Raw genomic sequence first — 26,989 nt, forward strand, 5'->3', positions numbered from 1 at the left:
TGTGGACATGATGGGAAGGTGGCATGCCTGGAGAGGGCATGCAAGCAAGCTCCATGCCCCTTTCCCATATCTGGTCCCATGCATGTCTCCCACTGGCTGTCTCTGAGTTTTAGCTTTTTTCTTCTTATTTCAATAGTTTGGGGGGAACAAGTTGTGTTTGGATACATGGATAAGTTCTATAATGATTTCTGAGATTTTGGTGTACCCGTCACCCTAGCAGTGTACACTGTAACCATTGTGTAGTCTTTTATCCTTCCCTCCTCTCCCACCCTTCCCCCCAAGTCCCCAGCGTCCATTATATCATTCTTATGCCTTTGGATCCCCAAATTGTATCGTTTATAACTAAACTATTCCCCTGAGTTCTCTGAGCCATTCTAGCAAACTATCCAGTATGGAAGTGGGCTGTGGAAACCTCCAGTTTATAGTTGGTTGGTCAGAAACACGGGTAACAAACTTGACTTGCAGTTGGCATCTGAAACAGGGGTGGTCTTGTGGGACTGAGCTTATAATCTCTAGGCAAATAGTATCATAATTGAGTTAAATTATAGGACACCCAATTGGTGTCCCAAGAATTGGAGAAGTGATTGGTGTGGGGAAAATGTTCACACTTCTGATACCAGTAGGAAGGAAACAGGGTTTACATTTCAGAAACACACTGTCACTTTTAGGAAGAAGGGAGAAAAGACTCTTTCAGGGTCAACACCAACAAGCTACCTGACCCAGGATCCAAATTTGGAGATCAGTGAAGCAGGAAGGAGAACACGGAGGAGTCCACTTCTGCTTCTTTCTGGTCTTGCCAGCTCTGGAAAGTCATGCCACTGCTGCAAGACTCAAATTTCTGTTCATAAATTGGGATGATGGGGATTCCTACACCATATGCCAAGGTATAGTTACATCAAGGTGGCTAATGCCGTCTTCCCAAGGGGCTATTCCAAGGTTAAATTAAGTCAAGGCACAGTTAGGTTAGATGTAATTACAACAAGGTATAGCAATGTCAAGGTGCATTTACTTCAAGGTTTAGATATGGCAAGAGATAGTTATGTTAAGGTGCCATCATGTTAAGTTATAGTTACGTCAAGGTGTGTGCCATGGACTGAATTCTGTCCCCCACCTATCTTGCCAGCCCCCAAATTCATATGCTGAAGACCTAACCCCCAGTGTAACTATATTTGGAGACAGGGTTTTTAGGAGATAATCGAGGTTACATGAGGTCATAATGATGGGACCTTGATTCAATAAAGCTGGTGTCCTTGTCAGAAAAGGAAGAGAGCTCACACTCTTTGCCATGTGAGGACTGCAGTGAGAAGGCTGCCGCCTTTAAGCCAGGAAGAGAGCCCTCACCAGGAATGGAATCACCTGGCACTTTGATCCTGGACTTTTAGCCTCCAAAACACCGTGAGAAATAAACTTTTGTTGTTTAAGTCGTCTGGTGTTTTCTTATGATGGCCTAAGCCGACCAAGAAGGTAAGGTTATGCCAAGGTGCAGCTGAGAGGTGCATGTGCAAGTGTGCCTGAAGTAGATTTGAAAGCCTATGAAGAAACATACACTGATTTGCATCATCACATATGACAGGAACCTACCCCGTGATTTTCTCTCAGCCATGAGAGGAAACAATCCCAGCACTTTTGCATTAAAATCATGGAGCTATTTCTCGCTGCAGGGTTAAGGCTCTAAGAGAACTGGGGGGGCCTTCTGGAGGCAGGGATCTGGTTGAGAGATGGGTTCGGTTACCTCAGTGCCCCACTAGGTGGCGCCTGAGCTCCGCGTGAAGGCTGAGAGTGGCAGTCCTCGGGTGACGTCAGGTGGGCGGAGCCGGGAACCCGGCCCGGCCCAAGCGTGGTCTCCTGATCTTCCCAGGAAGGCGTCACGCGCAGGCGCAGGAGTGAAACGGAGGTTCCTGGAAGAGGGAAGAAGCACTTCAGCTTGAAGCGCCTTTTGTTCGGTCTGGTCACTGAGCGCTCGCAGCGTCCTAGGGCATGCCTGCGCGAAAGGGGGACACCGGCTCAGGCTGGCGGCTCCCGGGGCAGCTGAGGGAACATGGCTAGGAACGTTGGGGTCTCAGGGCTGCAGGGGAAGAATCGTGACTGTCCATACATTGTTCAAAGCCAACCGGTTTCCTTCATCAGCCGCTGCTGTCTGGTATGTATCCAGATCTCTAGAAGCTTCCAGGGCCACCTTGACCTGCCCCAGCTCCCACCCTCCCTCTCCAAGGCCCTAGAAGACAAATTTACACAGGTGTTTCTCTCACCCTGGGCCCTGTTATTTGGCTCCACCTGCTGCTGAAATTCTGCCCCTGGGTCCGAGGAGGGGCTTCCCCAGCGAGAAACTGACTCCCACAGTCTGGGGCACATGTCCTTCTCTCCGTGCCTCAGTTTACTTATCTGTGGACTGATGGACATACACAGATCTCCTCCAAGGCCCTCCCAGGTCACTACAACCTCCTAGAGAGGGGCAGAGTGCACCGCTGGGCCACTTTCATGCAGTGAAAGGGCAGGTCATGAGGCCCGAGTCAAATGCCTCCTTTTTTTTTTCTTCTTTTTTTTTGAGATGGGAGTTTCGCTCTTGTTGCCCAGGCTGGAGTGCAATGGTGCGATCTCGGCTCACTGCAACCTTTACCTCCCAGGTTGAAGCCAGTCTCCTGCCTCAGTCTCCCAAGTAGCTGGGATTACAGGCATGCTCCACCACACCCAGCTAATTTTGTATTTTTTTTTTTTTTCTTTTTAGCAGAGACGGGGCTTCTCCATGTTGGTCAGGCTGGTCTGGAACTCCCAACCTCAAGTGATCTACCAGCCTCAAAGTGTTGGGATTACAGGCATCCATCCGTGCCCTGTCCTGAGGTCCCTTCCTAATCAGGCTCCTTTGGTGTGGATTCAGGAGACACAGATGTGGCAGAGGCTGAGATCTTCTGGGAAGGGTACAAACCTCGGGGTAGGTGCCTGCTGGGACAGCTATGATGTTTGGTTTCAGCCCAAGCTGGAAACATTAGTTCTGTGGCATGCATGTCTGCCCTGGGACAGGCGCTTTAAAGAACCCGGAGGCCAGGAGCGGAATGAGACAGACCTAGAGGCCTCACTTCTTAGGGTGAGGGGTCACTGGCCCCAGCTGAAAGTGGAGCGAAGGGGAGGGGAAGGACTTATTTGGGGCCTCCTAGCAAGTGTGACCTACTGAAAGTTACCAGAATGATTGCTGGTCAAGCACATGGGTCCTTCTGGTCTAGGATCATCCTGCTGGAGCTCTGGAGGATGAAGGGAGCTTGGTGGGGGAGTACACTGGGAACAGCATGAGGAAGGGCTCCGGCACAGCAGCAACCAGCTGGCTGATGACTGGCAACAGGGCCTGGGCTAGGGTCCAGCCCTCAGGGATTGGCTGTTGCTGTGACTTCCTGCAGGGAATGGGGAGCTCTAAGTAAGGTGGGGATTTAAGCCATGAGTGGCAGATCCTTGTGCCTACACTGGCCACCTGGGAGCTTGGCCACTGCAGGGAGGTGACCTGATTCTCTTTGGTGGTTGTGTCCTCTCGAGAATCTGTGTACTTTGAATTCACTAAGAACTAAACCTTGCCATTTTGGGTCCACATCAGGATATATATGGAGATAATTATACTTTTTATTAGGCTTAGTAATTATTATAATAGCAGTGTTCTTAGAGCCTTGGAGATCGAAGCCCTTGCATGAACATTTTCTCCATGGCCATTGGGGTGTCTACTTGTCAGCAGATGTGGCAGATGTTCGATGACACCCTCACCGTCCCCCAGGGAGTGCTGACTTCTGGATCAGGTTGGCCCTAGGGCTGCCATCTCAGAACCCTGTAGACCTAGAGGTCATATCTCTGAAGGATCCAAGGGTTCTCCTGGATGACTTGCAAGCTCTGAGCAGACTCCAGCTTGCCGGCATTGGGGGAAGGCTTCAGACCTTGGCCTCTATCATTCCTACATGGAGCCCATATCTCCAAGGAGGCTGGGAGGTCCTGTTTGGGGGTCAGTTTAAATGTAAAGAAGCAGAATATGGAGAGTTTGGGAACCCAAGGAGGGGACAAAAGACAGAATCAGGACCCAGTCTTAAATACTTTTTGACAGATTGCTGGCCACCTACTCATGCCAGGCTTGGCCTTGGGTACTGGATGCTAGGATAAATGAGAAATGGCCTCTGCCCATGAGGGGTTCACATTCACTGGAAAAGACAAACAGGGGTGCCAGAAAGAGGGAGGTCAAGGTCCTGGGGAACTGAGCCCCAAACCCCATTTCTCACTCTTACTGCCCATGCCCCCTGCATCTGATCATGGCCGGAATTTGTCCTTGCCTTGTGCCTTTAACTATGGAGAATGCTGGAATTTTTTAGAAATCCAGTTTCACAGAATAAAAGATTTTCTTTTTCAGACATGATCCACTAAAACTATAACATAATTTCATTTTGATGCTTCTTTAAAATTCTTTGATGTAAATAACTTACACATTAAAAAAAGCCAAATTTAGTTTTGGAAATTACAGCCTGCATAGTTCACACAAGTTTACTTCCCAATCACACACACACTCACAGGCACACACACAGGGTGCTGCCCACCCTGGGAGCACAGCCTGAATTTGCACATGTGGATATATGCATTTGGGCTCAGACCCCAAGCAAAAGCCAGGAGAACAGCTGTCACTGTGTGAGAACTGGCTGGAAGCTGCAGGGAACACTTGTAGGAACTGTTGGGGAGCCCTCCTGCCTCTGGCCACCTCTGTTGGAGTGGGACAGGTAAGGAGCCATGGAGAAAGGTAGAGCAATTGTAGACAGGATGGGTGCTTCCCCAAGTATAGCCTGCTGCTTTCTTACTGCTTCCCATGGGCTCATTTCAAAGGTGCCTCTGGTAGCACAGCCCAGTTGGTCACTAGGTCCCATTTCCCTGGGATGAAGGTTTGGGCCCAGCTCAGCTGAGGGATCATGGAGGGTGAGGGAAAGAACATGAGGTAGAACTCAGGATGTGCCAGGCACATGACACCTGATCCCTCCACCCCACCATGGCCCTGGGCAGGATTCCTCACCCAACTGGGCTCAGAGAGGTCAGGCTGCCAGCCCACAGCTCACAGAGTGGGTGACTAAGGAGGTTGCATTCTGGCTTAGGTCTGAGCTGCTGAAACGCCCAGGGCCTGTGCTACCAAGGGGAATGTTCAGAGGAGACGGGGCTCTTCCCCTGACCTCACAGGCAACTGTGTCCTCAGACAGCTTGTGTGACAAATGGATAATATTTCCCATGTGTTCAGGAAGAGGGCAAGATCAGCAAGGTTCCCCCGAATACCCCCCCACTTTGGGGTACCACTCTCTGCAAAAAAAAAAAAGGTATTGTTTCCTTTGCATTCCATGATGTGTAAAAGGTTAGGAGGTAAATAAAATATAAGAAGGTTCTACTATGTACCAGGCTTCTTCTGTTTTTATTATTTGGCTCCCCTCCTGCCCAAGTACAGTCACAACACCCAAGGCAGGTGGACTCCTGGGCCCACGGCATCTGTGTTTTCAGCTCTGAATTAGGCCAGAGTATTCTGTAGCCCCAGGTCAAACCACTTGCACAGCAAAAAAACAGTCAACCTCTTAGGCATCTCTAACTAGTGCCGCCTACATGAAACGCTTGACTTTCATTTCACATGCAGAGTAGAAATAATGCTGTAGAAATAAATGCATTCTAAGGTGTGAATGGTAGACATAGGTCATTTCTTCCTTTGGCAGGTGTCTCTTGAAAGTCAGCTGGTTAGGAGTCAGAGGCTTGTCCTGGGCAGTTCACTCACCTTTTTGCCTTCTGTTGTGAGAATTAAATAAGGAAATATGGCTCAAGAGCCTGACGCAGTAAAACCTTCTTATATTTTACTTCCCAATCTTTTTACACATCATAGAATGCATAGAAAATAATACAATTTTTTTGCACAATGGAATAAAGTAGGATAATTATATGGGGCTTCGTGAAAAAATTTATTACCTTTCTATATGCATTTAATTATGTTAAAAATAATTTCAAAGGTATTGGGGAGGTATTAAAGGTGGAATTGATATGCCACATCAAAATAAAGGCTTTTTAAAAAACTTAATGAGAAACCTGGGCTTGCATTTATGTACATACTTTTTTGTGTGTAAGTCTATTTGCTTGAACCAGCTACAGTTACTGATTAAGACTTTTAGATTATTCCTTAGGTGAGTGAGTGAAATTGCCAACGAGTTCTGCAGGCAACTGGGATAGCAATTGTCCTTCCCAGTAGTCACACACATGCTAACCTCAGAAGAATTTGCATGAGTTCAGGAAGGTTTAGGTGTTAATGTCTTGGTGTTCAGAAGAAGTCGGCACATTTGAAATTTTCTGCAGATAATATGTTAGAGATTTGAGACCTAGACTCTGGCATGTAATTGCATAGTTGCTTTAGACTTGTGGTTTTAGGTTGAAATCTAAGTTAACAAACTGTTGGAATATTTAATAAAATATAAATTTCATCATATATCAAATTTAATTTACTTTATACAAAGACTCATTTAAGAGACTAAAAACCAATTTATTGTCAGACCACTGACATAATTAAAAAGGAAAATGAGTATATTAAACTTATAAAGGCAGTTTAGAATGTTGGAAGATATTTCCTTAATTAAGTTTGCAGTTGCACCAAATGTTGGCAAGGTATAGTAGTTAACCTTGTTCTGTAATCCCAGAACTTTGAGAGGCCAAGACAGGAGAATCACTTGAGCCCAGGAATTTGAGACCAGCTTGGGCAACATAGTGAGACCCCCCCCATCTAAAGCAAATGATTTTCATCAAAGGCCTATTAAAAGTGATTGCTGGCTAAACATTAATAGTAAACAATCCAAAAGAATAATTAAGAAAACAATTTCATGCAAACAGCATCAAAAAGAAAAAACAAATCAATTAAAAAGTGCAGATTTGTATACTGCAACCTACAAAACACTGTTGAAAGAAATTTAAAAACTCTGAAATAGAAAGAAATCCTTGTTCATGGATTGGAAGACCTAATATTAAGAAGGCTGTATTTCTCAAATTTATCTACAGTTGAATGCAATCCCTAGCAAATGCCAATGGGAAATGGCAATTTTGGAGAAATTGACAAGCTGACCCTAAAATTCAAGTGGAAATGCAAAGGAGCCTGAATAGCCCAAATGATTTTGACCTTGAAAAAGAAGGACAAAAGTAGAGAGCTCACATTTCTTACTTTCAAGACTTAGTACAAAGCTACACTAATCAATACAGTAAAAGTAAGTGGTATTAGTAAAAGTGTAGACGTCACAACAACAGAATATAAGGGTTTAGAAACAACCTACCACATTCACAGTCAATTGAGTTTTGGCAAGGATGCTGTATTAATCTGTTTTCATACTTCTGATAAAGACATACCCAAGACTGGGTAAATTGTAAAGAAAATGCGGTTTAATGGATTCAAAGTCCCACATGGCTGGGGAGGCCTCACAATCATGGCAGAAGGTGAAAGGCACATTTTACATTGGTGGCAGGCAGGAGAGAGAATGAAAGCCAAGTGAGAAGGGTTTTGCCTTATAAAGCCATCAGATCTCGTGAGACTTAATCACTACCATAAGAACAGTATGGGGAATCCACCCCCATTATTCAATGATATCCCACTGGGTCCCTCACACAAGTGGAGATTATGGGAGGTACAATTCAAGATGTGATTTGGGTGAGGACACAGCCAGACCATATCAGATGCAAAAACAATCCAGTGGAGAAAGAATAGTCTTTTCAACAAATGGTGCTGGAATGACTGGAAATCCACAAGCAAAAGAATGAAGATGGACCCTTACTTCACACCAGATACAAAAACTAACTCAAAATGTATGAAAGATGTAAAACGTGAGAATTAAAACCACTAAAGTCTTAGGAGAAAAAACAGGAGTGTCCATGACCTTGGATTAGGCACAGGTTGCTTAGGTGTGATGGCAAAAGTCTCAGCAACCGAAGAAAAAAATAAAGTGGACCTTGCCTTAAAATACAGATGGCAGAGAAGAAAAAATATACTTTACCAAAATTAAAAACTTTTTTGCTTCAAGGATACCATCAAGAAAAGTGAAATGATAACCTATAAAATGGAGAAAAGCATATTTCTGATGAGGGACTTGTATCTAGAATACAGAAAGAACTCTTACTCTCAATAATATTATTACTCTCAATAATAAAAAGACAAAAATTCCATTAAAAAGTGGATAAAGGGTCTAAATGGTTATATATATATATAACCAAATAGCTAAGAGCCACATTCAAAAATATTGAACTTCGTTTGCCAGCAGGGAAATAAAAATTAAAACCACAAAGAGATATACCACATACCTATTAGAATGACTAAAATAGGCTGACAACCAGCACCCGCAGTCCTGGGCACTTATTTATTTCAGAGAAATGAAAGCTTCCATTCACACAAAAACCTGTACACAAATGTTCATAGCAGCTTTATTTGTAATAGCCCCAATCTAGAAACAGCCTAAATGTCCTTTGTCTGGTTAAACGCACTGGGGCACATCCATCCCATAGAAGACTATTCAGTAATAGAAGAAATGAACTCCTGATATATACAACTTGGACAAATTTCCAGAGATTTATGAAGAGTTTAAAAATTTGATCCTAAAATGTTACATATGGTGTGATCCTAAAATGTTACACATGGTGTAAATAATCTCTTGAAATGACAAAATTTTATACATGAAAAACAAATTAGTGGGTCTGGGGTTAAAGAGGGGAGGAACAGTAGAGAAGTGGATTTGGCAGAAAAAGGGCAGCATGAAGGATCCCTGTAAAGAAGGAGATATTCTGCATCTTTTATTTTTCTTTTCTTTTCTTTCTTTTTTTTTTTTTTTTAAAGAGATGGGGATCTTGCTATGTTGCCCAGGCTGGAGTGTAGTGACTATTATGGGTACAATCCTATGACTCATCAGGGCGAGAATTTTGACGTGCTCCGTTTCTGACCTGGACCAGTTCACTTCTTAGGCAACCTGTTTGTCCCTTGCTCCTGGGAAATCCCCACATTGACCCCTAACTTAGTGTGGACACCAGATTGGCGTGGCGCACTATAGCCCAGAACTCCTGGACTCAAAATGATGTGCCTGCCTCGGCTTCCTGAGCATCTGGGACTACAGGTGCATGCTACCGTGCCCAGCAGATGTTCTGCATCTTGTAGTGGATACACAAACCTATTCTGTATGCTGTGTAGAACTAAATATGCATATGCAGACACAGAAACACAAATGAGTACAAGTAAAACAAGGAAATCTGAAAATCAGTGGAAAGTATCAATGTCAATATCCTGGTTGTGATGTACTATGGTTTTGCAAGGTTATTATGGAGGGAAACTGGCAAAGGGTACACAGAAGCTCTGTGTATTATTTCTTACAACTATGTGTGAGTCTACAATGACCTCAAAATAAGAAGGTTGCTTTTTTTTTTCTTTCCTTAAAGTGCTTTGGATCAGGAAGCAGGAGGCCTGGGATCTGTTTATGCAGAGTTTAAAAATTTGATCCTAAAATGTTACATATGGTGTGATCCTAAAATGTTACATATGGTGTAAATAATCTCTTGAAATGACAAAATTTTATACATGAAAAACAAATTAGTGGGTCTGCGGTTAAGGAGGGTCACTGTGTGACCTTAGACACGTCTCTTCTCATTGCTTGTGCTTTTTTATTTCCTTATCTGGAAAATAAAGGTTTAAATTTTCCAAAGGTGTCCTCCAGGGTAGACAGCCTGGAGTCAAGGTTATGGTGGTGGTGTAGCCTGAGGCCTCAGGTCTAAGAGGTGCTCCTCAGGTGCACAAAATAGGCTTCTATAGGCATATCCTGCCCCCTGGGGGACCTCAGTGCCAGGCACAGCACAGGGCATTAGGTTTTAGGATGAGGAGTCCTGGCTTGAAGGAGGCACTTGCTGCCTCAGGGTCAGCCAAGCTGGCCTTAGGCCAGATGCTTCCTGTTATGACCTGCACCTGCTCTCTGTGGGAGGCAGAAAACAAAGCCAGGGGCAAAATGCGTTAAAGCCACACAGGACTGCAGATGGAAAAGCAAGAAGGAGGATGCTACACATTGAGCTAGCCAGGCTGAGTCTGCAGTGACCTCAAAATGAAAAGATTGCTTTTTCTTTTTTAATTCAGGGCCCTGATGACAAATAGGTTTCAAGACAGAAGTACAAAGGTGGACAAGAGGTAACCCAGAGATTAATGACCGTGGGAAATCAGTGTAGCCCTTAGAACTGGAGGAGCACAAGGCAGGAGGTCCTGGTGTCTGAGCCCAGGAGTGTGCTGCGCTGACTGGCTGCAGTCGGACTGGCCCATGGGTATGAGGGGTGGGGATGGCTAAGCTGCTGGAGTCGGGAGATGCCTCCTGCAGCCAGTGCTCCTCCAGAAGTCAACTCAACAATGGTGTCTTTCCTCCACCCGCCTTCCAGCAGCCTGCCAGAGCCCACTGCTGGCCAAATGTAACTAAGCCCCAGCAGCAAGGCGCCTGGGAAAGGAAGCAGAGAGAGCAAGGCTGCAGAGGTGTTCTTTAAGAAGTTTGACTCCAAATACACCATACCCAGTGTACCCGTATATGTGAGCACAGACATGCACAAAAACACCTATTTACTTTTTTCCTGATGTATAGTTTTTGGAAAATGTTCACTTTCTTATTTTATTTGACTCCAGGGAGTTATTATTTTTTTTTAATCTCACTATAAAAATAACAAACTACAGAAATTTTAAAAGTATTTTAGAAATTTCATGACTCATACAACAGAAATCACTTGGAACATTCCTCTGCCCAGTGATGGCCAATGTGAATATTTTGGTGCTGGTGTGGCATGTCCTTCCTGGCTATATTTGTAAATGTGTTGGGTAAAAATGGGGTCTTGGTGTCTCCATGGAGAGCAGGATTTGCCAAAGGATCACCATGATAAAGGTCCAGCCATGTAGGACTTTCCAAGGGGGTGTTCTGCCAATGACTTTGGCTAATACAAGCCCTACAACCCAAAGGTCTTGCTGGGTTGCCCATCACCAACCAAACTGACAGCTGAGGTAAAAGGGCCCTAGGGATTGGCTAAATTGGAAGGCTTGCCTACAGGCTAATGCTGCAGCTCCCATCTCAGCCACAGATAATTTCATTGGCAAACAATCTGACACCCTATTAACAACATACATTGGGCCAGATGTGGCAGCTCAAGCTTATAACCCCTGCACCTTGAGAGTCTGAGGCTGGAGAATTGCTTGAGCCCAGGAGCTTGAGGCTACAGTGAGCTATGATCGCATCACTGCGCTCCAGCCTGGGCTACAGAGTGAAGCTTTGTCTCAAACAAACAAACAAACAAACAAACATCTAATAGGGCCATATGATTTTAAAACCTTTTGATTATTCATAACGTTGCTTGAATGAACTAGGTCCCTGCGAGGGTGATCAACTCAGCCTGGCTTGCCTTGGACTTTCCTGGCGTTAAAACCCAAATTTTTGCCTCCTGGGAAGCCTCTCTGTCCAGGTAAACTGAGGTGATTGATGATTTTACCGGGTACTCATGCGTAGCCACTGAATTTCCAACTACGTCTATTCACCTATTTCACAGCAAGATGATCGAGGGAGCCTTATGTTGAAGTTAGAGTTGTGAACATGGTGACTTGAGCTGTAATTTTGTCTCTGGGGCCATGGGGTTGTTTCAGTCACTGGACTTGGGACCCTCATGGACCCCATCTCTTTCTAACCTGTAGGAGCTGTCAGACCCTGCTGCAGGCTTGGGCATGTCCTTTCTGGTTAAATAATGAGGATGGTCAGAACATAGAGTAGCCTCCAAACCTGGAGTCTCCAATCAAGCTGAGGCCGCTCAGCATGTCCAAGACACTTGCTCCATGTCTCAGGCTGTGGCTGACCCATTTCAGAGGTAAGAGGCATCAGGACAATCCTGCACTACTTGGTCATGGCCAGCCACAAAAAGGAACACATTGGATCCAACTTCCTCAACTCTCCCCTGTCAAACTACAGAATTTTCGAAGTTTTTTAAGGAAGTAGTTTTTTTTTGTTTCTTTTCTTCCTTCCTTTCTTTCTTTTTTTAAATTCAGTTAAGACCTGCTGTGTAAAGAGATAGATTTTTATCTCCTTTTCTCTCTCTCTCTTTTTTTTTTTTTTTAGCTAAAATCACCCTTCATAAAGTTTTATGTTTTAGAGGTCAAGGGAAAACTCCTACACCCTCAGAGGATTTGCTGAAAAACCATTTGACAAAAGGTAGATTAATAGGAGAAAAAGGCATACAAATTTATTTTAAAGCACATAGCATAGGGGAATTGCAGGTGAACTACTCAATAACCCAGCGGGGTCTAGATGCTTATATAACTTTCTTCATAACAGAGGGAAGAGGTGGAGAATGTAGGTTATTCTTTTCAGGGGCAATGAATTAGGATTAGGGAGAATCTTAGGAAAAACTGCTTTAGAAAACAGAAATTTGGCAAGAGAAAGTTTGTTTCTGTGAACACATGTTTGGCACTTCAGGATACATTCTTTTGTATTTTATTTATATTTGATGTGTCTATGTCTTCTTGGTGGCTTTATAAACATTTTGAGGAGGGAAAGCATGATTTTGTTTCTTTGAATTCCTACTTCTTAGCACCCATAATGTAGTGCACACATAAATATCTGTAAATATACAGTTGGGACTTTGCATCACTAATGAGTTAATTAAACTATTAAAGCCAAAAATATGTTCTATGGGCCCTCAAGTGCCAGGCACAGTTTTGGGCACTGGGGATACAAAAATGAGTGAGCTTACAGTCTAGTCTGAGACCAGGCCAGGAGACACACAGTAGAGGCAGCTCTCCCTGGGGTGCCTGAAATTATTCCTGTGAACCCTAAATATTTGAGACAGAGCTCAGCCAATTTAGGAAGTTTACTTTGCCAAAGTTAAGGCTGGTCCTGTGACACAGCCTCAGGAGGTCCTGATGACATGTGCCCAAGGTAGTTGGGGCAGAGCTTGCTTTTATACATTTTAGGGAGACAAGACAATCAGTAGTAGTGAAACATGTACGTTGGTTTAGTCCGGTAAGGTAGGACAACGCAAAGTGGGGGCATCCAGGTTAGAAGTAGATAAGAGACAAAAGCTTTCATATTTTGAGTCCTCGATCAACCTTCCATTGAATATACAATTTAGTCTCGCTCAGTGAATCTACATTTTTACATAAACAATAGGGCAGAGAAAGCAATTAGATAGGCATTTGTCTCAGATGAGCCTCAGAGGGATGACTTTGAATAGATGAGTGGGAGGTTTGCCCTAAGCAGTTCCAAGCTTGACTTGTCCCTTCAGCTTAGTGACTTTGTGGTTCCAAGATTTATTTTCCTTTCACATTCCCAAGGCACATTTGTCATGTAGTCAAAATTCTTGAACACCTTAATGGAAGCACCACTCCCTTGCTATTGAAAAGCAGACGTAACCAATTTCTTGTTCACTGTTGGAAAAGGTTGCTTTCTCTTTGGTTGGGCATCAGTTGAAGACTTGTACTTAAGAGCTATTTTGGCCAAAACTATGTCTCCTTAAAGGTGACTCCCACTGGGGAAAATCCTGGTGCTCCTGGCCTCAGCATCATGTAGGAAGGACAGGCACAGATAGACTGAGGGATGCACTCCTCTACCTTCCACTCTGCATCCACCCTGGGCCATAGCTAGGATGACACACAGAATGACTGGCACTGTCTGAATAATTTTTTTTAATTTTAAAAAAGTTGCTGTCTTTGCTTAAGCACTTATATGAGCTTGTCCTGTGACTCACCAATCCTGAAGCTCATCCTAATATCTGAACACTGGGCTTTGAAGGAAGAAAGTGACCCTGGACACCAAAAAGACAGCTGGCTCATGGGAAAGCTGCCCATGGCAGGCAAAACTGGAAGACAGAGAAACGCACTAACCTTGGGTGATACAGTTTGAATGTTGGTCCCCTCCAAATCTCATATTGAAATGGGATCCCCAATGTTGGAGGTAGGCCCTGGTGGGAGGTGTTTGGGTCACAGGGGAGGATCCCTCATGAAGGACCGAGTGCCCTCCCTATAGTACTAAGCCTTGTTCTACTTGTTCCTGCAAAATTGGATATTTAATCTGGCACCTCCACCCTTTTCTCTCCCGCTCCTTCTCACATGTGACATGCCTGCTCCCCTTTGGCCATGACTAAAAGCTTCCTGAGTCCTTACCAGAAGCAGATGCTGGTGCCATGCTTCTTATACAGCCTTCAGTACCACGAGCCAAGTTAACGTCTTGTCTTCATGAATACCCAGACTCAGGTATTCCCAGCAACACAAATGGACTAAAGCATTGGGTTTCCCCATGAAAGGGGAAAATTTCCTGACTCCCTTGCAGAACTTGTGATGGGGTATGTCTTGTTTGCTCAGCTGCTCAAACCCCTTATGTGAGGGGGAGCATGCAGATGGGTAGGTGCAGCAGCTGGAGTGAGCACTTTTGGGCTCCAGCCCCATGGTAGCATCTAGGGGTATGTTACAATTAATGCTCTTTTAGCAGTTGCTGTCCATGGATAGAAAGTGTTAAACCAGCTCAGTGAAGAGTCAGGGTGACAATCTTTTATATCCTGCCTTCTTGGTACCTCAGTCCTTGTCCAGCATCCAGGAAGAATTAGGTCACTCACACTTGTAGGTTGTGTGAATGAATGCAGGGATTTTATTGAGTGATGGAGGTGGCTAGCAGTGGGATAAATGAGGAGTGGAAAGGGGATTGAGTGGGAAGATGATCATCCCCTGGAGTTCAGTCATGCTGTGGCCAGTCTCCTCTCTGACCATCCCCAGCCGAACTCCCTTCAACATTCAGATGCTCCTTCTCTTCTCTCCTTCTCTGCCACTCCACTCTGCTGCCATGCTGCTCTTCCACTCTTCTACTCTTGTGTACCTCTGTTAGTGGAGCTTTAGGTTTATACGGCCACAGGATAGGGATGTGGTGGGCCAGATTGTTCTTGCAAAAGGCAACATTTGGCTGTGAAAGCAGGAATGCTTGTTCCCACTTAGGGCCATTGGTTTCCAGGCTCGAGGGTGTGGCCTTTCCCAGGGAAGTGCTCTCTTCTACCCAGTATTTCCTTGCCTCCTGTCTGTATCACCAAGATAACACACTGCAAATGTGGGAAAGGAGCTTGGAAAGAACCACGGAAGAAACTTGATGTCATCAGAACACCCTCACTGAGGGCAGGTGCTCAGCAGGGCACCTCTCCCTGAGTCAGCAGCAGCAAGGACCCTCCCCTGGAAGACACTGGCTGCAGGGTAAGGCTGCCAGCCTCCACCAGGGACATCTGGAAGCTGGTCCTGGTGGCTTCTGTGGAGGCTGAAGGCAGCTTTCCCAGCAGGTTGCCCGCTCTCTGGAGGCCCCTGAGGCACATTTTACCCTCAGGGGAACTGGGCAGGAAGTGTCAGCCGACTGTGCTCCTGGGTCACTCATGGATGCTTCTTTTAATGCTCCAAAATGAATCCAAAGAGAGGAAAATCCTAGCCTCTGCCAAGTGCAAACACCCGGCCTTGCAGCACGAGCACTTCCAAGGGGCCTGATGAGCAGCACCTGTTCTCCCACTGACTCAGACACTTGAAGCTACTGAATTTACATGTAATTAAAGACTCAAGTGCAGACTGTGTTTCAAAAGAGACATTGTTAGAGATAGGAGGCCTTCATTATCAGGTGGTTTTGTTTTGCTTTTCCTCTGCATATGGGCCTTACAATTTTCCAGAGAAAGATTATAGGAGCCACAGTTGTTTTGTTTGGAGATGAGAAAGCTCAAAGAATGACCTAACTACTGTCTTCAAATATGCAATGCATTTATTACAAGGAGGGAATGGCTGGCTGTTTTCTTCTTAAACTGCAAGAAAAGGCAGCTCACCTGAAATCCTAAAGAGCTGCACACATGGCCCTCCATACTTAGCCCTCCCCCAGAGCACCTTGCACATGGGAAGTACTTCTTGCCGTAAAACCCAGGACTGCCTGCCTTTGAGAAGGAACCTTAGGACTTGACCATGGTTGAGGAAGGAGGACTCAGTATCTATTTTAGAGAAATCTAGTAGGTTCTGCTTAGTGGCTGGCTGCCAGAACACTGACTTTATGGCAGAGGCATGACTATTTTAAAAAATTAAGGCTTCTTAGTGAGAGAGGCCTTGTTCATGGCAGGGCCCTTTGTGTGGCTGTTAGGTGGGGCATCAAAGCTCTGGCACAGACATGGCTGGACTGAACTCCTCTGAATAATAGAGGTTGGGAAAATGGAAGCCTACAGCTATGAGGAAGTCCAGGAGGAGATGGGAGAAACTTTTACCTGTCCAGAAGGAGGGGCAGCTGAAGGAAGGAGAAAGGAGGGAAGAGGGTAGTCCAGGCAGGCACAGAAGGTTCCAAACAGGCTGTGCCTGCACTGGACCATCCTCTTCCCTCCTTCCTTCGACTTCCCCTCCTTCTGGACAGGTAAAAGTTCTTCCATGTTTTCACTGGCATGGAGGGAGCCCAAGAAGAGCAAACGTTGACATCACCACCACTGCCCACAGCAGTGAGACCACAGGCATGGTTTCTTTTGAAAGGGTTGTATCCTGGACCAGCACTTCCTTGACTCTCTCTCTCCTAAGGCCTCTGGAGACCCTTAAATTTGTGGTCCTTGAAGCTATTGTAAAGGTAAGATTTTGTTTTTCTTCCCAGGTCCTACCCATTCTGACTTTTCAAGTTTGCGTTGTCTCTGATCTCTGCTCCTATTCTTTGAGACAATCCCTCTCACTCTCCACTCTCCAACAGGGTACCTGTAAAGTCTCTTCCAGGGATCTGTGGCTGCATTCCAGGGCCTCTTTGTGAGCTGTCTGAGACCTCAGACTGTCCTAATAAATCACATGGCAGGATCTAATCCAACATCATCCTTCTTCCTTCTGCTTTCCTATGGGGGCTGCAATTCAGTGTGTTTGTAGAGGACTCTCTGTGTGAGAGTCTGAAGGAAATTTCCAATTTGATGCAGGGGAAGGAAGGGAGACAGAGACTAAAAACTGGTTGATGGCCACCATGTGCCAGATGCTCCCAATACAGTCTCAAACTCATCACATCTCCCACCAATGCATTCAACCCCTTAACCAGTTCTACTTGGAGCTCCATCTCCCAGACAAGCAAAGACCATGTGGGGACTTTGGAGTCAGGTGCCTGCCATTCCATCTCAGATGTTACTGTGGGAAAGTCATTTAATCTCTTTGCGCCTCAGTTCCTTCCCTTGTAAAATGGACCTACAAGTTCCTTCCATAGGGTTACCTGGGGCCAGGATGGCCAGATAAAATATAGGATGCCTGGTATAAAAGTTGTATAGGACATACTTATCTTACATAGGTTCCCCAGATTGTTATAACTCTATGAGCCCTACATGACAGAGCAAAAACCGCAAACACAAAGAAACAACAGGGTCAAGAGAAAAGAGCGTGCATTTGGAGAACAGACATCTAGGAACACTGTTTCTGCTCTGTGTCAAGCCAGGCTGTCACTCTAACTGATAATTAAATAATTCTGTACCTCACTGACTCCTCTGTGCCATAGGGACCTAAAAGGCCCTCACATGGCACAACGAAGTACTCTGAAAACAATAAAAGCATGAAAACGGTATGTTTTACTCTCTGTTTATCCAGGATGAGCTTGGAGTGGTGGCTCACACCTGTAATCTTAGCACTTTGGGAGGCTGAGGCAGGTGAATCACTTGAGGTTGGGAGTTTTAGACCAGTCTGGCCAATATCACAAGACACTGTTTCTATTAAAAATACAAAAATTAGCTGGGCATGGTGGCGGGCCAGCTTCCCGGGAGACTAATGCAGAAGAATTGTTTGAACCCAGGAGGCAGAGATTGCAGTGAGCTGAGATTGCACCACTGCACTTCAACCTGGGTGACAGAACAAGACTCCATCTCAAAATAAATAAATACATAAACATAAATATCCAGGATGTGTGTAGTGCTATGCCAATAACATCATAGAGTTTCACTTTATGTCCCTCCCTCCTGCACCAAAAAGCAAACTCTTCCATCTAAGACACTCAAGAATGAAACAAACCTTGACAGAAAAATCTAGCCTGTCCCTTCTAATCAGCAGGACTGCACTGAAATCATCATGGAGATTGCCATCTTGTTGTATTTCTGAATACCTCCAGGGAAGCAGATTCTACAAACTCCCTTGGCAACTGATGTGCTAGCACACTGTAGAATAACTTATAAATACAGTCAGAGCCAAGGAGGGCCTCCAGAATGCAGCCCAGCATGATGTGCACTTGTGGAGCCCTGACACACATCTAAGGAACATTCTGAAAACTCAAGCCATCCCTCTCATCACTCCTCTTCCTTTTAATTGCAATTGACCCTTCAGAAGTCAATTAAGAGGTGGGGGGGGGGCGGGGAAGAAGACTGTGCTAGTAAGACAGATTCTGAAAAATGTAAAAAGAAATAATACCAAACACAGAAATATAATACTTTAGGCAGAAATAAGGGGGCAAAGAGGTAGAGGGAAGCATTTTTCCTCCCAGTACATAGTAGGTCCTCAATAAACATTTGTTAAATGAATACATTCTTAGGGACAATCTCCTTTTCCATATTAATGAGAAATGTTTTCTTGTTACACTATTTGGAAGTGGCCATGGTATAGCTGATTTAATGGTAAGGCCATCAAGTCTGCATTTCATCCCCTACCTGGGTACTGGCTCCAAGAACCTGTTCTCTATCAACACGGCAAGACCCTTGACTTAGAACACCTCATGTACACAGCAGGAATAAGAGAGGAGAAATGGAGAATGAAACCTGGCCTAACCTTCCTTATCTAGCCCTTTTCTAATTTATCCAGGTACTTTTTCTAATTCTTCACAAAGACACTATGTAAGTTTTCAGAAGCTTTAGCTGGGTCACATCTCTAGGTTTCCAGTATTTGAAGAATTATCTCAACATAGAGACCAATTTCTGGACACTGAATAGAAAATCCAAAATCACTCTAAATTGGTGATTGTCAGCTGTCAGGGTCGCCACCTGTGGGTACCTGTCCTGAAGACCCTGACTCAACAATAAAGTTGAGTTGATGAATTAAGTACACTGACACACAGATTTATGGTTTGCCAGTCTGGCTGAGGGTGACCAGGTGCCTTATAGGCACCCTGGAGAGTGCTGTGAACAGTTGCAACCACCAGCCCCCACCAGCCAGTGAGACTCACATTTATTTAGTAAAGTTTAATTGACAAAGGCTTGAGTCAACACCACTAGAGTGAAAGATTAAAGCACAGGTTCCAGTGCCCAAAGCAAACACCACTAGAGGATTATATCCCTGGTCAACCTCCCCCCGAGAGGGATGACATCCAGCTCAAAGGTTAGTTTTAAGACCACATGAGTAAACAAGTTAGGTAAGCTCCCCCACATGCCCTAGCTATTTGCTTTACTTATTAACTAAATGTAAGGGGGATTTAGGCTGCTTTCAGTGGAGACTTTCACTGAAACTATGAAAAGATCCTTAGGCCTTCCAAAAGGGTTTGAGACTATTTTTTATAAACTTTCTCTACTACTTTTTTGCCACCATCCTGAATGAATTCCTTTAGTCAATAGGATGGTTTTGCTCCAGGGGACATTTGGCACCACCTAGAGACATTTTTTAAATTGTCACAACTAGTGGTTCTTATTGGCATTTAGTGAGTAGAGGTCAGGGATGCTGCTTAAGTGCCTGTAATACACAGGACAGTGGTCCACAACCAAGAATTATCTCAGTATCTCAGCAAAGAATTATGTCAATAATGCCACAATTGAGAAGCACTGTGCTAGATTGAAATCTCTTCTACAGTGTCTTCTCAGACCAAAGTTTTACCTGTGACAACTTATAGTAACCTATCTGCTTTGGTGTCCACCCTTAATTTACCAAGTGAACAGATATGCACCAAATGCCAATAGCTCTCTACCAGGCATGCAAGCAAGGAAAAAGCAACAACTTTCCTCAAAACAAAACCATAGAAGTTAGTTAGAAAAGAAAGTGCAAAACAGAGGGTATCTTCTCAAATAAATAAACCAAACAAAATATCCAGAAGGTAGCCAACTACAGAAATGCATATAGGGTTTTTTTCACTGCTGAGGAAATGAATTAGAATATGGATGGCTCAGGCCTCCTAGGTTAAATTTGAAGTTTTGTTTTTATTTTAGGGTTTTTTTTTTTTAAAGCTAATAAGAAGTTGAGAAAGGATGGATGAAGGCAGTTTGGTTTAATATGTTCTGTGGAACATTTGCCTTTCTCCCATAGAAAGAGTTTACAAATGGTAGTTCAGTTCTGGGTCAGCCCAGATGAGCTTACTGAACCATGGTCCAGCTGAGGCTCCAAAACCACAGGAGTCCGGGGATACACAAGCCCTGAGCTTTCTTGGAAGAAAGAAAGACAAACAGATTATCTATTTCTTCACTCCTCAGATTCCCTAAGTCCCCTCCTCTACACCACCTCTCTCAAAGGTAAGGGTAATCCTAGAAAACCTTTAACTAGTTTTTAAAAAATTTATAAGTAAAGTATATACAAATTAAAAATGTGCTCCTGGAAAAAAAAATCCTACCTCAGACCTTTATCCCCAGGCTTCTTCCATAAAGACAAAGTCACTATTTATAACATTTCTTCCAGAAATAGTCTCTGCATATACTCTAATGTATGCATGCATATATCACCTTTCAAATTATAGACAGAAATGGAAGCATGCAGTCGTTGTGCACTTTTTTTCCAACTTATTTTAAGTTCAGGGGTACATGTGTGGGATGTGCAGGTTTGTTACATAGGTAAACGTGTGTCATGGTGGTTTGCTGCACAGATCAACCCATTACCTAGGTATTAAGCCCAGCATCCATAAGCTGTTCTTTTGATGCTCTCCCTCTCCTACCCCCAGTGTGTGTTGTTCCCCACCCACGTGTCCTTGTGTTCTCATTGTTCAGCTCCCACTCATAAGTGAGAACATGAGGTATTTGGTTTTCTGTTCCTGAGTTAGTTTGCTGAGGATAATGGCTTCCAGCTCCAACCGTGTCCCTGCAAAGGTCATGATCATGTTCCCTTTTTGGCTGCATACTATTCCACAGAGTATATATACCACATTTTCTTTATCCAGTCTATCATTGGTGGGCATTTGGGTTGATTCCATGTCTTTGCTATTGTGAATAGTGCTGCAATGAATGTATGCGTGCATGTATCTTTATAATAGAATTATTTATATTGCTTTGGGTATATACCCAATAATAGGATTGCTGGGTCAAATGGTATTTCTGCTTCTAGATATTTGAGGAATTGCCACACTGTCTTCCACAATGGTTGAACTAATTTACACTCCCACCAGCATGTATAAAAACATTCCTTTTTCTCTGCAACCTTTCCAGCATCTGTTGTTTCTGGACTTTTTCATAATTGCCATTCTGACTGGCATGAGATGGTATCTAATTGTGGTTTTTAATTTGCATTTCTCAAATAAGCAGTGATGTTGAGCTTTTCTTCATATGTTTATTGGCTGCACAAATGTCTTCTTTTGGGAAGTATCATGTTCTTTGCCCATTTTTTAATGATTTTTTTCCTTGTAAATTTGTTTAGTTTCCTTGTAGACTCTGGATATTAGACTTTGATCAGGTGGAGAGATTGCAAAAAAATTTTCCCCATTCTGTAGGTTGTCTGCTCATTCTGATGATAGTTTCTATTGCTGTGCAGAAACTGTTAAGTTTAATTAGATTCCATTTGTCAATTTTTGCTTTTGTTGCAATTGTTTTTGGCATTTTTGTCATGAAATCTTTGCCTGTGTCTATGTCCTAAATGGTATCACCTAGATTTTCTTCTAGGGTTTTTACAGTTTTGAGTTTTACCTTTAAGTCTTTAATTTATCTTGAGTTGATTTTTTTTATAAGGAGTAAAGAAAGGGGTTACAATTTTCTACATAGGGGTAGCCAGTTCTCCCAGCACCATATATTAAATAAGGAGTCCTTTCCCCATTGCTTGTTTTTATCAGGATTGTTGAAGATCAGATGGTTTTAGATGTGTGGTCTTATATCTGAGTTCTCAATTCTGTTTCATTGGTCTATGTGTCTGTTTTTATACCAGTACCATGCTGTTTTGGTTACTGTGGCTCTGTAGTATAGTTTCAAGTGGGGTAGCATGATGCCTTCAGCTTTGTTATTTTTTTTAGGATTGCCTTGGCTGTTTGGGCTCTTTTTTGGTTCTATATGAATTTTAAAATAGTCTTTTCTAATTCTTTAAAGAACGTCAATGGTAGCTTAATGGGAATAGCATTGAATCTATAAATTACTTTGAGCAGTATAGCCATTTTCATGATATTGATTCTTCCTATCTATGAGCATGAAATGTTTTCCATTTGTTTGTTTCCTCTCTGATTTTCTTGAGCAGTGGTTTGTAGTTCTCCTTAAGGAGGTCCTTCACTTTCCTTGTTATCTGTATTCCTAGATATTTTATTCTTTTTGTGTCAGTTGTAAATGGGACTTCATTTATGATTTGGCTCTTTGCTTGCCTGTTGTTGGTATACAAGAATGCTAGCAGTTTTTGCACATTGATTTTGTAAGTTGAGACTTTGCTGAAGTTGCTTATCAGCTTAAGAAGCTTTTGGACTGAGTTGATGGAGTTTTCTAAATATAGGATTATGTTATCTGCAAACAGGAATAGTTTGCCTTCCTATTTGACTACTCTTTATTTCTTTCTCTTGCCTGATTGTCCTGGCCAGAACTTCCAATACTATGTTAAATAGGAGTGGTGAGAGAAGGCATACTTGTCTTGGTACACTTTCTTTTTTCCCATAAATCTACTTTACTTCTTTAATGGCTGCAGAATATCCCATGGTATGGATATACTATTGGTATCAACATTAGGACAGTGCCTAGGAATATTTTGAAAAAGCAAAAGTTCTTCTTTCCCCTCTTACTACGTCTTATCCCTATCCCTGTCCTCCATATAGAGCTGCCTTGAACACTTCACCTTATCTCTCTTGACTGGTTTTACTCTATCCCCTTTCCCAAAGGATTTATCCTCCAAAAGCATGGACTTTCTGACTCCAAACAAAAACTCACCTTCTTTCAGAGTGGCTGGCCTGACTTGCTTTATTCCAAAAGAAAGTAATTTGATTCAAACTAATTATTATATGAATTACTGCCAACTCCTTAGCCCTCACATTTAGAAAGGAGATATTAACTAAGTTAGCACATCATTGGAATTTCAGAGAGCAACAATTGATTAGAACAGAAGCTGTTGAGAGCACACAGTTGTGGGCTGGGATAAGCCATGCAGGCTGTTATCTCATGTCAGAAAATCTAGGCACAGAGAGCTTCCTCTAACTGATGAGATTTTGGGCAGTTTCTTCATTTCCTTTAGCCAAAAGTCCGATTATTTTTCAAAAGCTCTAAGGTTTTACACAATACTCTTAGTAAGGGGCCTGGAAAGACCAGGCCAGCTGTCTATAGGTATGGGCCATTAGCAAACAGCTACACATAACATATGGAGCCACCATTCGGAGACTGGCCATCAGTCAATTGAGAAAGAGTATGGCATCACTTGCAGATGCTCACAAGAGAACTTGGACATATAGAGGAGGGATAACTGAGTGAGACTGGAGTTGTGCAGAATATATATATATATATATATATGTATATATAAAATTATATATGGATAACTACACATATTAATATATGTACAAACATAATTTTCAAAGAGCACAAACAGAAACACATACATAACACAAATGCAGTTATATTAATAGTGGGGGCCAGAGGGTCCTTTTGTCACCTACTGTCAGTGAAGGGATCCGAAATGATCACAAGAGTCTTTTTCTGCAGTTTCCAGACCCTATTCTGATAGCAAACACCAGGACAGTGTCTTTAACCAGAGCTAGCCCAAGGCCCATCACCCTCTAATGGAAAAGCTATCTACTATCCAAACTTTTCAATCAGGACAGGCACTCTTATTTTGAATATCCAAGGTGATGAGGAAAAATGGTTAAGTCTGAGCCCTCAGGATGGGCAGGGGCAGCACAAGTGTGGATGGCATCAGATGGTAGAGGGTGGAGAGAGAACCAGGCCAGGGTGGAACTGCACTGAGGGCCATTAGGGCCTTTTGGAGGCCAGGTAAGTAGTCTCAGATGCTGACAGCTACATCGTCCTGGGTAAGTCTGTTCTGGTTGGTTGTATTTGCATCTGGAGAATCCTACAGGGCAGCCCTGAAGAACATCAACTTGGAGGCACACAGTATACCAGGTTCCTGTGTCCTTGCCATAAGCACAAGAAGCAGGGAAAACAAGAGGCTGACTTAACAAACTCTTGTGCACTCAAATGTAAAGGACAGGAGAATAAAACTAGGTCAGTGGCAGATGGTTGAAAACTGCCACCCCAGGTGGATGGATGATGTCTGTCACCTAACTAGGGCCTAGCTTGTGGGGTGAGGCCAGTCACCATGGTGGATGTGAATGGCCCATGTGCAATCTGGTGGCTACAGAGAGCCCTAGGCTCAACTTTCTCAAACAGCAGAAGAAGAAATGACCTGATATGTGAAGTCCAATGTACAGATGCCATTATCCAAGCACCTATTCTTGCTGTGACCTTTAGATATTATAAAAGCATCAGCCATCTTGCCTTTGAGTTTTTATATTCTGTGTGACTCATACACATTAATAAATATGCATGCCTTTCTTTCTGTTAATCTGCCCTTTGTGGGTTGATTTTCAGCATCACTTTACAGGGTAAGTGGAAGTTGGTTCTTGGCCCATGCAACATATTTATTCATAAATAAATATAGATAGCAAATCTAATTACATATATGTATGCATACATATAAACAACTATATATACATATATATCCATATAAAACAAACATAAATCACAAACACAGACACATACACAGACACTGATGTAAATGCATTTATGCTAGAGGCCACTAGGCTCTCTTGCCACCTACTGACAGTAAAGGGAACTGCAAAAGCTATAGGAGTCTTTCTCTACCATATCCATGTGACCCTGCATTGATGGCCAACACCAAACCAGCACCCTTTAACCAGACCCCGCCCAGCTGCCACCACCCTCCAGTGCAAAAGCTGTCCATATCCCTAGAATCTGGCAATCAGGATAGGGGCTCTTTTTTTGAAGACCTTAAGTATATGCATGGAGTTCCAGTTCAAGTGAGTAGAGAAGAGGCTTTCCACAGAGCGCAAGAAAGATGAAGTCTGAGCCTTCAGGATGGGCAGTGTAAACATGGCTGAAGTAAGAGGACCAAATGCTGGAGGGACAGTGAAGCTGGGGAAGGCCTGCACTGAGGACCATTTATAACTTTCAGGAGCCAGGAAAATGGCCTCAGACAATGAAGTCACCCAGTCCTGAGTAAACTTGTGGCCTTTTCATCTGGATCTAGACATCCCTACACGGCAGGCCTAAAGAACATCTAAGTGTCAGGGAGGTGTTTTGGGAGCCAAGTGTATGAGCTTCTTCCATCTGTATAAAACATAGAAAGCAGGATTCTGGCCTTTTAGCTCCAAAATAGGTGGCAGGTAAGGAAAAGCAAGTCAGAGTAAGTCTTTTTGACACTACCACCCAGGTGGATGGATAATGCCTGGCTTGTGTGGTGATATGAGGCTATTGTGGCAGATGTGAATGGCACATGCACAAGCCGGGAAGCTACAGAGAGCCTTGAGGCCTGAAGCTGGGCATCTGGCCTTGGTCAGGAGCACTGTTAGCTTCTCAGCTGGCTTCTGCATTCAAAGGCTAGCTGAGAAGTGTGTGGCCCTACAAAAAGCCTTGTGTTTTCTGTTCTTCAAATCTCATAGAAGTAGAGACCAGATAGGATTTGAATGGAAGGCCACATGATGTTACCTGCTTCCACAGGCTTTTGGCATCCCTATTCCCCGCAGTGCAGCCAGCAACTCTCTCTGCTGTATCCTAGAGCACCTGGAGGTTAATGATCAGTGCTGGAGTGGGACACACAGGATAAAAGCAAGTATCAGAGGTAAGTAAGTGGCTAGGCAGGTAGTGGTTCTTCTGCCCCATTCCCTCTGCATGAGCATTGTGGGGAAGAGGTCTGGGTGATAGCCATCATTTATTTGGAATCTCCCTCCTCCTCATTGGAGAATAGCAAGACCCTGATATTTGCAAGGACCCTACTGACCTTGCCTCTGTCAGCAGTCACTCAGCAACCCACCACCTCTGCTCTGGATCTTTAGTACAGATTTTGATGATTCCCTGGAGTACTGTAGTGTCATCACGTGCCTTCACAGTAAATATGCAGGAACCAAGTTTTCTTTGGCAGAAAGAGAATTATTAATTGCAAGGACCCCTCGGGAACAAAGCTTCATCAGGAAAGAATGAGCTGTGCTCAGGTGTTCCCTTCAGAAGTGCTGGTTCGCTGCTGCTTCTGCAGCTCACTTGAATGATGAGAATCTTCTATAAGGCAAGCCTCAGTCCTGTCTGCCTGGACACTCACTATCCAGCTGTCTCCATCAAAAAGTTTGGCCCAGGCCCTCTCCTAGGAACGAGAGATCCCTTTGCTCTTCTCCATCAGACCCTGTGGAATAGTGGGGAAGAGTGGAAAGTGGAACACGCACTCTCTTCCTGCTCCTCTAGGATGCCGGGCCAGCTTCCGCCACTTTTACCAACTTCACACTCCATCCCCTTCCTCTCCTTTACTAGCCCATTGGGCCCTCCAAGATCCAAAACAAAACATTTTTTAAAATGTGCAGGTCCATTTTACTTCTACTGTGCCATGTCACTTCCCTGAAGTAACACTGCACAAGTTCTTTCATCTGCTTGTTGAGGAGGAAGTTTCATCTGCTTGTGGAAAAGAAAAGACAAACAAGGGATACAATTTAATATTTTAAAGACATACTATTTAGGGAAACCTATCATGAAGACACTGATTTACAAAGCCCACTCTTCTGGTATAAATTTTTCAACCTAAAATAATCAGGACAAGAATCCCATTTTGAAGCGTTCGTAACAGTGAAATGCTAGGAATGGCTTTTTATCCTGTTAAGTGTAAGAGTGGAAGAAATAGTGCACTGAACTGAGTTAA

General features: G+C 43.7%; 1 long non-coding RNA gene across 1 annotated transcript; it reads left to right on the forward strand.

Annotated features, from left to right (window-relative positions):
• The first annotated feature begins 1,833 nt into the window (after positions 1 to 1,833).
• Positions 1,834 to 26,661, forward strand: LOC116526947. The gene is made up of 3 exons (XR_004258324.1): positions 1,834 to 2,140; positions 20,383 to 20,421; positions 25,749 to 26,661. It is a non-coding gene; the product is annotated as an uncharacterized LOC116526947 (long non-coding RNA).
• Positions 26,662 to 26,989: the final 328 nt, after the last annotated feature.

This window comes from Sapajus apella, unplaced genomic scaffold, assembly GCF_009761245.1.
Source record: "Sapajus apella isolate SASKATOON/1434 unplaced genomic scaffold, GSC_monkey_1.0 scaffold52, whole genome shotgun sequence".
Lineage (NCBI taxonomy): Eukaryota > Metazoa > Chordata > Mammalia > Primates > Cebidae > Sapajus > Sapajus apella.